The sequence below is a fragment of the Panthera pardus genome, unplaced genomic scaffold (genome assembly GCF_024362965.1).
Source record: "Panthera pardus isolate Hobbes unplaced genomic scaffold, ASM2436296v1 HiC_scaffold_6, whole genome shotgun sequence".
In the NCBI taxonomy this organism is placed as follows: domain Eukaryota; kingdom Metazoa; phylum Chordata; class Mammalia; order Carnivora; family Felidae; genus Panthera; species Panthera pardus.
Genome location: NW_026526991.1, coordinates 78,394,255 through 78,410,813, shown reverse-complemented (window position 1 = coordinate 78,410,813; position 16,559 = coordinate 78,394,255).

Below are 16,559 nucleotides of genomic sequence, written 5' to 3'. Positions count from 1 at the left end.
ACCATTGCTAAATTTAGGTTAAGTCTGCAGAGTTCAGGTCATTTAAAATTTAAGTTTAGTGTAATAATTTAAGTGTTAGGAGTATCAGTTTTAAAAAGGATCATATTTGGATTCAGCATCACCAGAAAGCAATTTATAATTCTTCCACTGACAGTTAAGATCTTGTACAAATCTGTACCTCCTTTCAGTAGTTTGCAACAGGCAGAAAAGAAGCATCACAAAGGCTAGGATAAGGTAAAATTAGTCTTTTTCTACTAATCACTCTGTTATACGCCTCTTCCTTGTCTTCTGAGAACAAGGGTATTGCAAGATTGGATAAGGCAATGATCCCAACAATATAGGCAGAATTTTTCTTCCATAAAGAATCTGAAGTTTCACAGAGTTCTTCAAGTTGTATTTAATTTAAGACAGGGGTAAATCTGTGTCCAAAGCAGCCAAATCTGATTATGAGTAGGGGAGTCCTCAGGGATTTCCAAGATCATCTAATTTTTCAATTCCATTATAAAGCAAATCCCTCCTGATTAATTTGGCTGGTGTGATATTTCAAAAAAGGAAAGCATGGGGCGCCTGGGTGGCTCAGTCGGTTCAGCGGCCGACTTCGGCCCAGTTCATGATCTCGCGGTCCGTGAGTTCGAGCCCCGCGTCGGGCTCTGTGCTGACAGCTCAGAGCCTGGAGCCTGTTTCGGATTCTGTGTCTCCCTCTCTCTGACCCTCCCCCGTTCATGCTTTGTCTCTCTCTGTCTCAAAAATAAATAAACGCTGGGGCGCCTGGGTGGCTCAGTCGGTTGAGCGTCCGACTTCGGCTCAGGTCACGATCTCACGGTCCATGAGTTCGAGCCCCGCGTTGGGCTCTGGGCTGACGGCTCAGAGCCTGGAGCCTGCTTCCAATTCTGTGTCTCCCTCTCTCTCTGCCGCCCGCCCCCCCCCCCCCCCCCGTTCATGCTCTGTCTCTCTCTGTCTCAAAAATAAATAAATGTTAAAAAAAATTTTTAAATAAATAAATAAATAAATAAACGCTAAAAAAAATTTTAAAAAATTTAAAAAAAAAAGGAAAGCATATTTCTGAGTCAAAGGACTAAGGGGACCAGTTGTTGGCTGGGTGACAAGAAGTGTCTGAGGGCTGTTGGAGATGCCTACCAAGTGGATTGTTCATTTTCTTTGAGAAGACAGGGGTGGATATGGTGGTTTACCATTAAAAAAATACATAAAAAATACTGCACCTATAGGAAAAGTGTACTTTGGGCTACTATGAGTAAATGACAATTCTCCTTGTGAGTTTATGGGAAAAAATTGTATTAGTCAGGGTTCTCCAGAGAAACAGAACTATTTGAATATACATATCCTGCATACTCAAAGAGAGAGATTAATAGGAATTGCCTCACAGAACTTCTGAGGCTGAGCTGTCTCACGATCTCTTGCCTACAAGCTGGCATGTTAATGTAAAACTTCTTTCTCTGATATCAACACTTTTATACTATTTCTCTTAACACAGAGCAGTATTGAAGCAAGGAAAGATACAGATGTAAAAATAAAAGCTAAATATTTCACAATATTTATTATTTTGTGTCTGAGAAGATGTAAAGTATCTATCTTAAATAAATTTAATCTCAAATGCACCATCTGAGCCAGATGGAAGATAAATGCCACTGAATCTAGAGGAAAGTCTGATGAAACACTGAATGCTCAGAAACCAGGACTCAAGCTGTGACGTTATCGCCTCTGCTGCCCCTTTCAACCAGCTGCCCCTTTAGGGTCCCAGCTCTGCCCTTGTGCACCCTTCTTCACTTTCTCCATTGTCAAAGAACCTCACTTCATTCCCTTTGAAAAAGGAGACAGCTCAGAGGAGAAGAGGGTGAGCAGGGTTGGCTCTGGATTTGAAGATGATTTGAGGAAGAAGAAAGGCCTGCTCTCTATAAAAAAAATTACTATTAGAATCACTCTTTGGGGATACAACTTTGTCTCTAGAGAGGTCCTGTAAAAAGTAAATAGGTATGTTTCTTGAAAAGCTTAACACACCAACCTTTTGCCAACAATAACAAGAACAATCTTCTATTCCATTTAGCTCTTTTTTTTGTTGTTGTTTTTTTGGTTTTGGTTGTTGTTGTTGTTTTAATGAACATGGCTTATTATTGTTATTATTCCAAAGTGTAATCTAGGATTAATGGTATGCAAGGTAAATCAACTTGAGTATAGGTAAGTCAACCAATGATTAAAACAGGGATAAATGTGAACTGTCCCAGACATCCCAACATATAGTCTCTCCATATAGAACTTTTCCACTATATTTACATTTGTAAAATTACAGTTTTCTTTTTCATTAGATTTTCCTCCCTAACAGCACATTATAATGTACTACCTTGCAATCTTCTTTTTTTTGTTGTTTTGATCTTTTGTCTTTATTGTTTACCTAGTCATGATTTAAGACATTTGTCATGCTGGTATATAAAAATCTGCTTAATTCCATAGTTCCACTGCTCACTGTAATGGCCATTCATCTTGTTTCCAATTTTTCATTTTATAAACAAAGCTAGGGTTTTCACATTTTCAGGTTTTTTTTATTTTTAAAAAATTTTTTTTTAATGTTTATTTATTTTTGAGACAGAGAAAGACAGAGCATGAATGGGGGAGGGTCAGAGAGAGAGGGAGACACAGAATCTGAAACAGGCTCTGGACTCTGAGCCGTCAGCACAGAGCCCGACATGGGGCTCGAACTCACGGACCGCGAGATCATGACCTGAGCCGAAGTTAGACACTTAACCAACTGAGCCACCCAGGCGCCCCCACATTTTTAGTTTTAACAGAACCTCCCAAGTTGTCCACCAAAAGGGCTATGCCAATTCACATTCCCATCTGCAATGCAAAAAGCACATATTGATTTACACTCTTGTTGACAGATGATATTATTAAACTTTAACATTTTGTCAACCTATATGATCAAAAACTGATATATCATGTTATTTTAATCCATTTTTATTTTAGCAAAGTAGAACATATTTTTTTACCATTTTATTTCATTTATTTTTTAATTTACATCCAAGTTAGTTAGCATATAGTGCAACAATGATTTCAGAGTAGATTCCTTAATATCCCTTACTCATTTAGCCCATCCCCCCTTCCACAACCCCTCCAGTAACCCTCTGTTTGTTCTCCATATTTAAGAGTCTCTTATATTTTGTCCCCCACCCTGTTTTTATATTATTTTTGCTTCCCTTCCCTTATGTTCATCTGTTTTGTATCTTAAAGTCCTCATATGAGTGAACTCATATGATATTTGTCTTTGACTGACTAATCTCGCCTAGCATAATACCCTCTAGTTCCATCCACGCAGTTGCAAATGGCAAGATTTCATTCTTTTTGATTGCCCAGTAATAATCCATTGTATATATATAAACCACATCTTCTTTATTCATTCATCCATCGATGGACATGTGGGCTCTTTCCATTCTTTGGCTATTGTTGATAGTGCTGCTATAAACATTGGATTGCATGTGTCCCTTCAAAACAGCATACCTATAGCTCTTGGATGAATACCTAGTAGTACAATTGCTAGGTCATAGGGTAGTTCTATTTTTCATTTTTTGAGGAACCTCCATACTGTTTTCCAGAGTGGCTGCACCAGCTTGCATTACCACCAGCGGTGCAAAAGAGATCCTCTTTCTCTGCATCCTCACCAACATCTGTTGTTGCCTGAGTTGTTAATGTTAGCTATTCTGACAGGTGTGAGTTGGTATCCCATTGTGGTTTGATTTGTATTTCCCTGATGATGAGTGATGTTGAACATTTGTTCATGTGTCAGTTGGTCATCTGGATGTCTTCTTTGGAGAAGAGTCTAGTCATGTCTTTTGCCCATTTCTTCACTGGATTATTTATTTTTGGGGTGTTGAGTTTGATAAGTTCTTTATAGATTTTGGATATTAACCCTTTATCTGATATGTCATTTGCAAATATCTTCTCCCATTCTGTCAGTTGCCTTTTAGTTTTGCTGATTATTTCCTTTGCTGTGCAGAAGTTTTTATTTCGATTAGGTCCCAATAGTTCACTTTTGCTTTTGTTTCCCCTGCATTCAGAGACATGTTGAGTAAGAAGTTGCTGCGGCCAAGATCAAAGATATTTTTGCCTGCTTTCTTCTTGAGGATTTTGATGGCATCCTATCTTATGTTTAGATCTTTCATCCATTTTGAGTTTATTTTTGTGTGTGGTGTAAGAAAGTGGTCTAGGTTCATTTTTCTGCATGTTGCTGTCCAGTTATCCCAGCACCATTTGCTGAAGAGACTACCTTCATTCCACTGGATATTCTTTCCTGCTTTGTCAAAGATTAGTTGGCCATACGTTTGTGGGTCCATTTCTCGGTTCTCTATTCTGTTCCATTGATCTGAGTGTCTGTTCTTGTGCCAGTACCATACTGTCTTGATGATTACGGCTTTGTAATACAGCTCAAAGTCCGGGATTGTGATGCTTCCTTCTTTGGTTTTCGTTTTCAAAATTGTTTTGGCTATTTGGGGTATTTTCTGGTTCTATACAAATGTTAGGATTGTTTGTTCTAGCTCTGTGAAGATTGCTGGTGTTATTTTGATAGGTATTACATTAAATATGTGGATTGCTTTGTGTAGTATTAACATTTTAACAATATTTGCTCTTCCTGTCCAGGAGCATGGAATATTTTTCCTTTTTATGTGTGTATGTCTCCTTCAATTTCTTTCATAAGCTTTCTATCGTTTTCAGTGTATAGATTTTTCACCTCTTTGGTTAGATTTGTTCCTAGGTATTTCATGGTTTTTGGAGCAATTGTAAATGGGATCGATTCCTTGATTTCTCTTTCTGTGGCTTCATTGTTGGTATATAGGAATGCAACTGATTTCTGTGTATTGATTTTATATCCTGCAACTTTGCTGAATTCGTGGATCAGTTCTAGCAGTTTTTTGATGGAATCTTTTGGGTTTTCCATATAAAGTATCATGTCATCTGCAGAGTGAAAATTTGTTTGACCTCTTCTTGGCTGATTTGGATGCCTTTTATTTCTTTGTGTTGTCTGATTTCTGAGACTAAGACTTCAAATACTATGCTGAATAACAGTGGCAAGAGTGGACATCCCTGTATTGTTCCTGACCTTAGGGGGAAAGTGCTCAGTTTTTCCCCATTGAGGATGATATTAGTGTTGGGTTTTTCATATATGGCTTCTGTGCCTACTTTCTTGAGGGAATGCTGTATTTTGTCACATGCTTTACATGCATCTATTGAGAGAATCATGTGGTCTTTGTCCTTTCTTTTATTGATGTAATGAATCACATTGGTTGTTTTGCGGATATTGAACCAGCCCTACATCCCAGGTATAAATCCCACCTGGTCGTGGTGAATAATTTTTTTAATGTATTGTTGGATCCGGTTGGCTAATATCTTGTTGAGGATTTTTGCATCCATGTTCATCAAAGAAATTGGTCTATAGTTCTCCTTTTAAGTGGGGTCTCTGTCTGGTTTTGGAATCAGGGTAATGCTGGCTTCATAGAAAGAGTTTGGAAGTTTTCCTTCCATTTCTATTTTTTGGAACAGCTTCATGAGAATAGGTGTTAACTCTTCCTTAAGTGTTTGGTAGAATTCCCCTGGAAACCCATCTGGCCCTGGACTCATATTTTGGGAGATTTATTTACTATTAATTTGATTTCTTTACTAGTTGTGGGTCTGTTGAAATTTTCTATTTCTTTCTCTTTCAGTTTTGGTAGTTTATATATTTCTAGGAATTTGTCTATTTCTTCCAGGTTGCCCATTTTATTGGTGTATGAGTGCTCATAATACTCTCTTATTATTGTTTTTATTTCTGCTGTGTTGGTTGTGATTTCTCCTCTTTCATTCTTGATTTTATTTATTTGGGTCCTTTCCTTTTCTTTTTGATCAAATTGAATTTGACTATGATATGCCTTGTAGACAGTCGGTTTTTGTTGAATCTTATGGGGGTCCTCTGTGCTTCCTGGATTTTGATGTCTGTGTCTTTCCCCAGGTTAGGAAAGTTTTCTGCTATGATTTGCTCACATAACCTATCTACCCCTTTCTCTCTCTCTCTTCATCTTTTGGGGCCCCTATGATTCTGATGTTGTTTTTTAATGAGTCACTGATATCTCTAACTCTTTTTTTTTAATTTTTTAAAAATGTTTTATTTATTTTTTTAAGACAGAGAGAGACAGAGCATGAATGGGGATGGGGCAGAGAGAGAGGGAGACACAGAATCTGAAGCAAACTCCAGGCTCTGAGCAAGCGGTCAACACAGAGCCCGATGCGGGGCTCAAACTCATGAACTGTGAGATCATGACCTGGGCTGAAGTCGGATGCTCAACCGACTGAGCCACCCAGGTGCCCCAGATTTCTCTAATTCTTAAATCATGTTCTTTTGCCTTAGTCTCCCTCTTTTTTTCTGTTTCATTATTCTCCATAAGTTTGTCCTCTATATCGCTGATTGGCTGCTCTGCCTCATCCATCCTTGACGCTGTGGCACCCAATCAAGATTGCAGCTCAGTTACATTTTTTATTTCATCCTGACTAGCTTTTGCTTCTTTTATCTCCGCAGAAAGGCCTTCTAATGTATTTTTGACCCCAGCCAGTATTCTTATTATCATGATTCTAAATTCTAGTTCAGACATCTTGCTTGTATCAGTGTTTATTAAACCCCTGGCTGTTGTTTCTTCCTGCTCTTTCTTTCCGGGTGAATTCCTTCATTTCATCATTTTGTAGGAAGAATAGTAATTAATAAGGTAAAAAATAAAAAAATTTAAAACAACACACACACACACACACACACACACACACACACACAAATAAATGATGCTAGATCCTAGGTGTGTTTTGGTCTGAGTATTGAAAGGAGCTTGATAGATTAGAGAGAAAAGCAGGAAAAAAGAAAAAATTGAAAATTTGAAAAAATGAATACAATGAAATAGAATAAAAGGAAATTATGGAAGTAAAATATAATTTGAAAATTTTACAAAAACTAAAAAGTATAGTAGAAAAAATTAAAGAAAAATATTTTTAATAAAAATTGAAAAAAATAATTTTTTTCTTTTTCTGTATTCAAGAAAAAGAAACGAAATGACAAAAGAAAAAAGGAAAAGAAAAAAGAAAAGAAAAGAAAAGAAAAGAAAAGAAAAGAAAAGAAAAGAAAAGAAAATTGAATAGATGGAGCAGCAAACAGACTGAAATACGATTGAAATTACATAGTTTTCCCCTAGAAGTCAAACTATGAAGCACTTTATAGTCCGTAACTAAGCATGCTAAGAGATTAGTGTTCCTGAAGAGCGAGGTTGGCCCAGTTGGGTGGGGCTTAGTGTAATGGCTCCATTCTCCACTAGGTGAGGCTGCTTAGCTTACTGGGGTGGATTGTTGTGACGCTTGTAGGTATGTTGCACATGTGCAGGAGCTGTGAAAATGGCGTCCCCCAGCTACCCAGTCTCTAGTATGGGAACACTGTCCTCCCCAACCAGCAATCGTACACATGTCCTTTGTCTCTGGCTTCTGTCCAAAAATCCCTGCTTTCACACTGTCTGGGACCAAGCCATCAGGTTGCCAGGCAGCACCTCCCTCCTGAGTTTTATCTCAGATGCAGCTGTGTTTCCCGACCCCTCACTTCTGAGGGGCAACTGCAACTTTGCTGTTCTGACCTGCATGGGACGGTCTCACCAAGCAATGACGGGGTGCCGGCCGCACCCAAGAACGTTCGTGGAACCGTGCTGCTGCTGATGCCCAGAGACTGCGGCTGGGTGCCAGCCAACCCCAGAAAAAGTTCATGCAATCATGTAGCAGAAGTGTTTCAGGGATTATGGCAAATCACAACACATATCTGGCGCTAGGCTTCACCCTTAATGTCCTCGCTCTAACACCAGTGGATGTGGCTGTTCTTGGGGGTCTGCTTTGCCCAGGGGGAGGCCACACTGCCTCTACCAGATGTCCTCCCAACAGGGCAACCGCCTCTCCCCATGTGTCCCGAAGACCCCAGACTTCACTGTCCTCCTAAGGATTTGCCCTTCCCACCAGAGCACCTCCAGGTATGGAGCTGCAGAGTTTCAGACTCCGCACTCCCCCTGTTTAGAGTCTTAATGGCATTTAAATCTTCCTTTCTCCATTTTTTGTTCAGTCCCTGTGGCTCTTTCCGCTTTTCCACTTTCTCTCCAGCTGCTTTTTTCTTTTGGGGGGGGGAGGGGGGTGCTTTTCCTGTACTCTCCCCTGGTCTTCCTCCTCTCTCTGCAAGCAAATTCAGCTCCCTGCCCTCCATGGCTTCTCTCTACCCCAGTTTGCCACTCCACACCTAGTACCTGCTGAGTTCTGTTGTTCAGGTTGTGCATATTGTTGTCATAATACTCAAATCAATTTTCTAGGTGTGCAGGATGGTTTAGTATTGATCTAGCTATATTTCATGGATGTGAGATGCAAAAAAAAACTTCCATGCTATTCCCCCATCTTGGCTCCTTCCTATTCTATTTAGCTCTTAACTTGGAAATTGTGATGGTTAATTTTATGTATCAACTTGCTTAGGCTGTGAGGTGCCTACATATTTCGCCAAAAATTACTCTGAGTGTTGCTGTGAGGTGTTGTTTTTTTTTTTTTTTTTTTTTTGGATGAATTTAACATTTATGTTTTTATTTTTGAGAGAGAAAGAGAGACAGAGCATGAGTGGGGGAAGGAGAGAGAGACACACACAGAATCCAAAGCAGGTTCCAGACTCTGAGCTGTCAGCACTAAATACTAACTAAATACAATAACATTTAGCAGTGCTAACTTTCAGGGAGCTTGAAAAAGTTAATACATTTGCAATCTTCAAGATAAATTAAGCAATCAAGCACCTTGGGATATCTAATTTGCTTACATATAATAATTAATATTTTCAAATATAAAGCCATTAAACAGAGAAGTTTGGGGGCCAAGCAGAGGACTTAGGCAGTTGAATATTGTTGGCAGAAACAGTTGAAACACGTGCAGAGCCCAGAAACTAATAATCAGACCCAAGCGATCCACTTGAAAGAGAAGGAAGAGGAATTTGCTCCACATCTCCCAATCATCTCAAGAGTTTAACTAGAAACTAGAATTAGAAGAAATGTTTCAGAAACCAACTTAGCCTCCAGACCCAAGCTGAAAGTCGAACCTGGGACTTTTCCTAAGTGCAAGCTGAGCAACTGGCAGGCAGCAAAGAGAAACAGCCCTTGGCGCCCCTGAACAGACTGCGCGGGGCGAGCAGGAAGCCCTCGGCCAGGAGGCCCTTTCTCTTGGTTTTGGGAAGGTGCTTGGGGGCAGCTCCGTCTCCCCCACGGCCTCCTCCACGCGGAGGCTGCAGGCGCGGGGCGCAGGCAGGTGGGGGACAGAAAGGCCCGGGGAGGAGGCGCGGACAGGGCGGCGGGACGCGAGCGCGGGCGCCGGGCAGGAGAGCGTGTCTCCGGGCGCCGCCGCCGCTGTTGTCCGGGGTGCTGAAAGCCGGGAACTTGCCGGGAAGCGGAGGCCACTTTTCCCTCTCCCGGAGCGCGGGGCGGGGGGGGGGGGGGGGGGGGGGGTTCGGGGTGCGCACCTGCTAAGCCCGCCCTGGCCCTGGGCCCGGAGGTTCCCACTGACGAGGCCCTCCCCAACCTCGTTGGTGGGGGGGGGGGGGGGCGGTGAGGGTGCATGATTGGGGGGCGGCCCGGAGCGCCAGGCAGGACCCCGGTGCCCCTCGCGGCCGGGGACGCGGGCGCCCGGGGCTGAGTGTGGAGACGAGCCGGGCGGGGGTGGGGGGTACGGGAGTGGGGGGGGCGGCTCTAGTCCGGGGATGGAGGGGGGGGCGGGTGGAGGCGAGAGCGAGCGGGGCATGCGCAGTGGGGCGGAGGAGGTGGCGATGGCCCGGGGAGGCGGGGGGACTGCTGTTTATTTGCAGCTGGGCCAACTCGGCGGCGCAGGCGGCGGCGGAGCGCGGGGCGCCAGCGGCGGGTCCAGCTGCCGCCGCACCATGCCCGAGCCCACCTCCAGGCAGCCGCGGCGCGCCGCGGGGCCCCGGCCGGGGAGGATGCCAGACGCCCGGGAGCGGCCAGGGCAGCGGTGGTGGCGGCGGCGGCGCGATGGTAGTGACAGGCTGTGCCCGAGGCGGCGGCGGCGGCGGCGGGGACTTCGCGCCCTCCCGGCGGCGGGGCCGCGGACTCGCGCCGGCCGGGGCCGCGGCGCTGCTGGCCGGGGCGAGCTGCCTGTGCTACGGCCGCTCCCTGCAGGGCGAGTTCGTGCACGACGACGTGTGGGCGATCGTGAACAACCCCGACGTGCGGCCTGGCGCCCCCCTCCGCTGGGGCATCTTCACCAACGACTTCTGGGGCAAGGGCATGGCCGAGAACACCAGCCACAAGTCCTACCGGCCGCTCTGCGTCCTCATCCTCAAACTCGCGAGTGGACGGAGAAGTAATGAGGCTGGCTTAAGGAGAGTTTCTATTTCCTGCTGCCCCGCCCGTCCCTTCCAGGCCACCCTCCTCTCCCGGCTGTCCACGCCACTATGCTCCCTGGTCCTCTGCCCCGCTTTTCTGAGCTTCTGGGGCGGCTCGGAGGCCCGAGCTGGGGATTTGGGACAGTTTCCCCAAGTGTATGCGCTCTCGGTGGATTGTTCTCCCTGGATAGAGCTGGCGGGCGGGCTGAAGGAGCCTTAAAGTCACCTGCAGGCACCCTGGTTCCCACCCCCCTCCCCCGCTCCGCCCAAGTGAACCACATGAACCGGCCCTAGTACAGCCCGCTTCAGAGGCATCTATGGAAGGGGCCAGGGTGAGGGGTTCGCTGTTTTCAGGGTGGTTAATTTCTTAGCGTCTTGTGGGTAATTTTGCAAATGGGGGACCTTTGTGAACCTCTTTGAAGTCTAGTTCCATCTCTGGAGCAGGTGGTTGGGATTTGCCAACTGCCTGGGTTTGGGGGAGAAGCAGAGGTGTCAAAAACTGTAGAGTCTGAGATTTTACCCTTCTTACAAGCAATTACCTTGCCACATTTTATAGATGCTAGCAGAAGACAGAAGCAGCCTGGGTCAGACGAAAAGTAGTTTATCACTATTACTCAAGACAGAATGGTCAGTATGAGCCACCTGTTCAGGTGCTTCCCCTTGTCCCCCTTCCCCCCACCTCCCGCAGAGTCCCATGTGGGTGATGCAGAGATGGCCTAAGTGGATGTTTCACATAAAGTGGATCTGTGTCACAACCAGTGAACCCCAGTTTTTTAGCAATCACCCTCCCTACCAACCTTTTTCCCAGAGCTCAGGAAACAAATCTGGTCTCTGTTCCAAAGGGAGACACTATCTCCAATATTCTTGAGAAGATAGTCTAGGACAAAAACTGTAACAAGAGGTACCGAAACGACAGGGAGAATTTCTCTCCAACAGGAAACAGAAGTGTACCCCAAATCACCTTCTAACCTCGGATGCCCTCCCATCCTCCAACCTGACAACACCACTAAAAATCAAGACCCTCTTGGCATTCCATACAAACTAGTTTTTCCTTTAGAAATTTGGAATTACTGTTCATTTCTGATGTGAATGATGTGGATAATTTAAAGCGTAAGGGGAATCCAAAGGTTTTTAGGATGGAATATTCAATTTAAATGAGACCTAACCCTAGACTTTTCATTTTTTAACAAATTTTTTTAACATTTATTCTTTTTTTTCTTTTTCTTTTTTTTTTTTTGAGAGACAGAGCATGAGCAGGGAAGGGGCAGAGAGAGAAGGAGACACAGAATCTGAAGCAGGCTCCAGGCTCTGAGCTGTCAGCACAGAGCCCAACACGGGGCTTGAACTCATGAACTGCGAGATCATGACCTGAGCTGAAGTCAGACGCTCAACCGATTGAGCCACCCAGGCACCCCTAGACTTTTCATTTTAGAGAAAACGTCAAAAACTGACTGTTGTAAATTATTTGCAAAACACATGTCATATTAGTTATTCAGAGAAGTTTGGAGTGAAGGGAGACTGGTAAGTCATGCTTTAGAGTCTGAGTGTGGGGCAGGGATGGAGGACTGTGATATGTAAAGAAGGGGTCATGTTATTGGGTGATGGGGGTGTTGTGTATATGTTGTAAATGAGTCTGAGTTGTGGGAGGTTTCTTATGAAGAAATCTTTCATGATCAATAAATTCTTTTCATCTTCCTCTGGAGCCACTTGCTTGGCTCCTTTGAGGACCTAGTTATCCTATTTTTAAAGAAAGAATGTTTGATGATGCCAAAGTAATGGCATTGTTTTTCTAAAAGCACTAGGTGTTTTCTGTTCCAAAGTATTCTGTAGGATCTGAGCTCTGGTCATCTCTCCAACTTCGTCTCTACCTCACTCAGTTATTCCAAACCAACATCTGAGATCCCTCATTGTTCTTCATGCACACCCCATGTGCTGCCACCTCAGGGCCTTTGATGTGCTGTTCTTCCTGGAAAGTTCTTCCAAATATTCATGTGTCTTACTCAGTCTTTGCTCTAACCTCCCATCCTCAGAGAGCCCTTCCCTGATTATTTTATCTCAAACAGTAAGGACTCCTCCCTGACTTCATCCGTACCCGTACCTTGCTTTTTCTTCATTGGCACTTATCAGTATCAGGCATGAGATAACCAATGTTGATATGATGAGATAACTCCTCACTATCTGGCATGAGATAATCTAACTCTGCCCACCCCCCACCCCCCAGCCCCACTACCACGTAATCTCCATGAGGGCCACCCCTAACATCTAGAACCATCTCTGTCACACAAAATAGTTTATTTTTAAGTAGACTTATTCATTGATAAGTGAATAATTTGAGGGGGGAGGATGTTCAACAACTTTCCAGATAATTTTTAAGACAAGACTGTCTTTTTTCTTTTTTTTAATGTAAGAAGAAAGTCTCTTTGGTCTTATTTCCTGGCTTCTTGCCAGGAAAAAAAAAGTGCTGCAAAAGAAAGTGGAGGCAGCCTAGGAGTTCCCTGGACACATCCCAAGGATTTGGAGGGTCCTAATTATTGTCTGGCTCTGATTCAAGAGCACCTCTGCATCTGTGTCTCTCAGCCAAAACCTGCTCACTCTGTCTGAGGAAGAGGAGGATCTTCAACGTTTCCACACCTTCCTCCTCTTGGACAGCGTATTAGAGCAGAGTAGTGGGGCTGGGGCAGAGAGCTTCCTAAATGTGTAAGGGTATAGTGATCACTTCCTTAGGTCAAACACAACCACAAGGGTTCTCTCCACACACTTCTGTCAGCAAACTGCCTTCCATTTGTGTTGGTGCCCAGTTTTCTGTGAGAAGTTGTCACTTTTTTTTGAGGCAAAAAAAAAAAAAAGAGGCAGCCATGAACTACTGTTTTCTGTCAGATTAAATGGAATGAAAGACCTGAAAATACCCTGTCCTCATAGGAATTAACATGCCCCTCTCTCCCCATCAGGACTCCAGCAAACACGCACCTCAAAGGAGAACTAGTTTACTGCTAAAACTAACTGCTTAGCAACCAGTTATAAAGACACTTGGTATTGATACGATCTAATTTTTTAATAGTCATTGATTTCCTTTTCTGAGGGTTTTCTCCTGGGACAGGCCACCGTCCACATGTGGTTAGTAGTGTTCTTTGTCCTCAGTTTCCACACCCTTTCTTTGTACCAGTTGTTACTCTGAATACTGAGGTGACAATAGTGGCAATAACCACCCCCGACCTTGGTCACGGGCCCCTCTCAGTCAGCTCCTCTTACCCTTACCCCATGTTTCCTCCCTCTGTGTGAGAATGTCATGTAGTATCTGTCTTTCTCTGTAAGGCTTATTTCAATCTTATGCGGATCCTGAGAAACTTAACAGAAACCCATGGGGGAGGGGAAGGAAAAAAAAAAAAAGAGGTTAGAGTGGGAGAGAGCCAAAGCATAAGAGACTCTTCAAAACTGAGAACAAACTGAGGGTTGATGGGGGGGAGGGGGGGGGGTGGGAGGGAAGGAAGGGTGGGTGATGGGTATCAAGGAGGGCACCTTTTGGGATGAGCACTGGGTGTTGTATGGAAACCAATTTGACAATAAACTTCATATATTGAAAAAAAAAAGAATGTCATGTAGTAAGCTTGAATCACAACCATGAACTTTGCTTTCAGTTTGAAGTGCGCTGTATGTTTGCATTGGTGCCTGCGAATCACATCTTTTGGTACTTTGGATGCATGAAGTGCTGATGCTTTGCCTCTTTGTTTCTGGTACTGGAGGGAATACAGAAGAAGAGCAACCAAAACGATTAAGGGCCAGCGAGATTCACCTTAGAGGACAAACAAGAACTAGATGTTGTTATGTATTGGTTGAATGATCTAAGAAGACTACAGAAAACCACTTCTGAGCAGTTGAGCTGAGATGATGGCAAGAAATGCAGAAGAAAGACCAGCAGCTTTGGAGGAAGACAGGAGAATCTGCTGTTTTTGGTATTGGGCTGTGGAAACACCCATAAAGCATTGTGGAACTCTTTATCTGAGACCCTGGAAACATATTTCAGTTTTTTCTTCACTGGATTTTAGCTTAAATTGCAAGTGGATGTATGTTGAGTTACCGGAGAGAGCTGGGTTTGGCTAGAAAGTGTTGCACTTAGCTCTCAGCATCCTGCCCTAAAACCTACAGATCTCTGAGCTCCCTCCACCTCTATTAAGTTAACATTTATGGAGCGTGGCTCAGGGAATATCTCCTTCATAACAAGCTCAAAAGTTGGGAACCACTGGTCATAATAATAGCCAACACTAATTTATGTAGGCTTATCAGGTACAGCATTTACTGTTTTAAATATTTCATCATTAAAACCTCATCACAGCTGCAAGAATTATTACTATTGCTACAGTGTTACAGATAAGGAAACTGAGGCACAAAGAGGTTAAATGACTTGCCCACTGATGTAGCTAAGAAGCGTCAGAGCCAGGATTGCCCCTCACCTGGCAGGCTGACTGCTAACTCTGTGCTCTTAATCACCATGCCAGGCCATGAAGACAGTTAAACTTCGAAGTCCCATCGGCCTCATGAGGTGGATAAGCCAGGGGAAAAGGTTTATAATGCACTTCTATCAAAAGTGAAATGATCTTTTCTTATTGTTTTTAAACAGAGGTGAATGAGGGTTTGGGGCCCCGTGTGTGCATGTGAAATGTGTGTGATTACTAGATTTATCCTCTGGTAACTTAATCACAGGGCTCATCTTTTTGTTTTGATAGTTAAAAACTGAGAGAGATTTAATTTTGAAAAGAGGCTTATTTATTTAAAATAGCAAGAGGCTTTCATGAGAATTTTTATTGCTCTTCAAAAAAATTAGGCTGAGATTGCCTACCTGCGAAAGACTTCGGCTCCAGGCTTAACAAATTGAATATCAAAGAAGTGTTTTATACACATCTTTCTAGGTTGGTATTCTTTAAATGGTGAAGCTCATACTGTAGGCATTCTGCCTCATTTTGGGTTTTTGTTTGTTTGAAAGGGTTGTGGTTTTTGTTCGGGTGGCATTTTGTTAACCAGGATTCTTTTTTAAGCTATTGTGGCCATATTTTTCAACTCATACTATAGACCATAGAATAATAATATTCATCATAATGAACTGAGGCACTCCAAAAGCTTGAAGTATTTCCTACATGATCACAAATGAAGACTCTGCCTGTGGGAAGCTTATATCCTAGGAAAAGGAGGTAAAGAATAAACATATGTATAAAGAAATGGTGGTAAGGATCTATTGACCTACTCTTCCAGACCATGAAGAGAATAGACAATAACGTAGAAAAACACAGCAAGAAAGAACATGCAGAGTGTGTTTTTTTGAAATGAATGAAGGAATGACAGGACAGGTATAACATAACATAACATAACATAACATAACATAACATAACATAACAACATAACATAACATAACATCCAGACAACAGTGAGAGAGTTTGACTCTCTCTTGGGAATGCCCACCCCAGTGCTTCTTTCCTTATATCTTGTATCACAGCTTCCCAGTAATACTCCTGCCTGCATCGGGTTTAGACCATCTTGACTCCCACCCTGAGCTATTTTCTGTCCCTCAGCCTGAGCAGAGATTCACTAATCATCCAAAAAGGCATGAAAACTCCACTCACTTTGTATATGTCCTCTTCTCTGTGATGGAAAGAAGACTTCCCTATTGATTGGGATGATTAGAAATTCCTCAGGGAGACAAGGACACATTATGTCCTTCCTGTGTGTTAATATGGATTTACCGGAAGCCTCTGGGGAGCCATGTGATTATATGCACAGTTCCTGTTCTAGAAGAGTAACTATCTGCAGTGTTTACAGTGTACTGGCCCTTCGGAAATGGTCTCCAAGTGATTTTAAACAAATAGAAGTGAGTTAGATGCAGTGTTACTGAAGCATGTTATTTATTCTGGGCAGACTCTCTGGGGAAAGCTGACTTGATGTTGTGTTGAACTCCTCCCTTCACAAGGAGAAAGTTTTCCTGGGATGCTTGGGAAGACCAGGAAAGAGTGAAGAGGGGAGGACAGAGGAAGATCTCCTTGGCTTTTGGGAGTTTGTTACAGTCCATAAAAGCAGATGAGAATAGCGGTGTGGCTTTTACAAACACTCCAAGGCCTGGAATTAAAATTTAGGGACTGTTACCCTCAGGAACATCAGG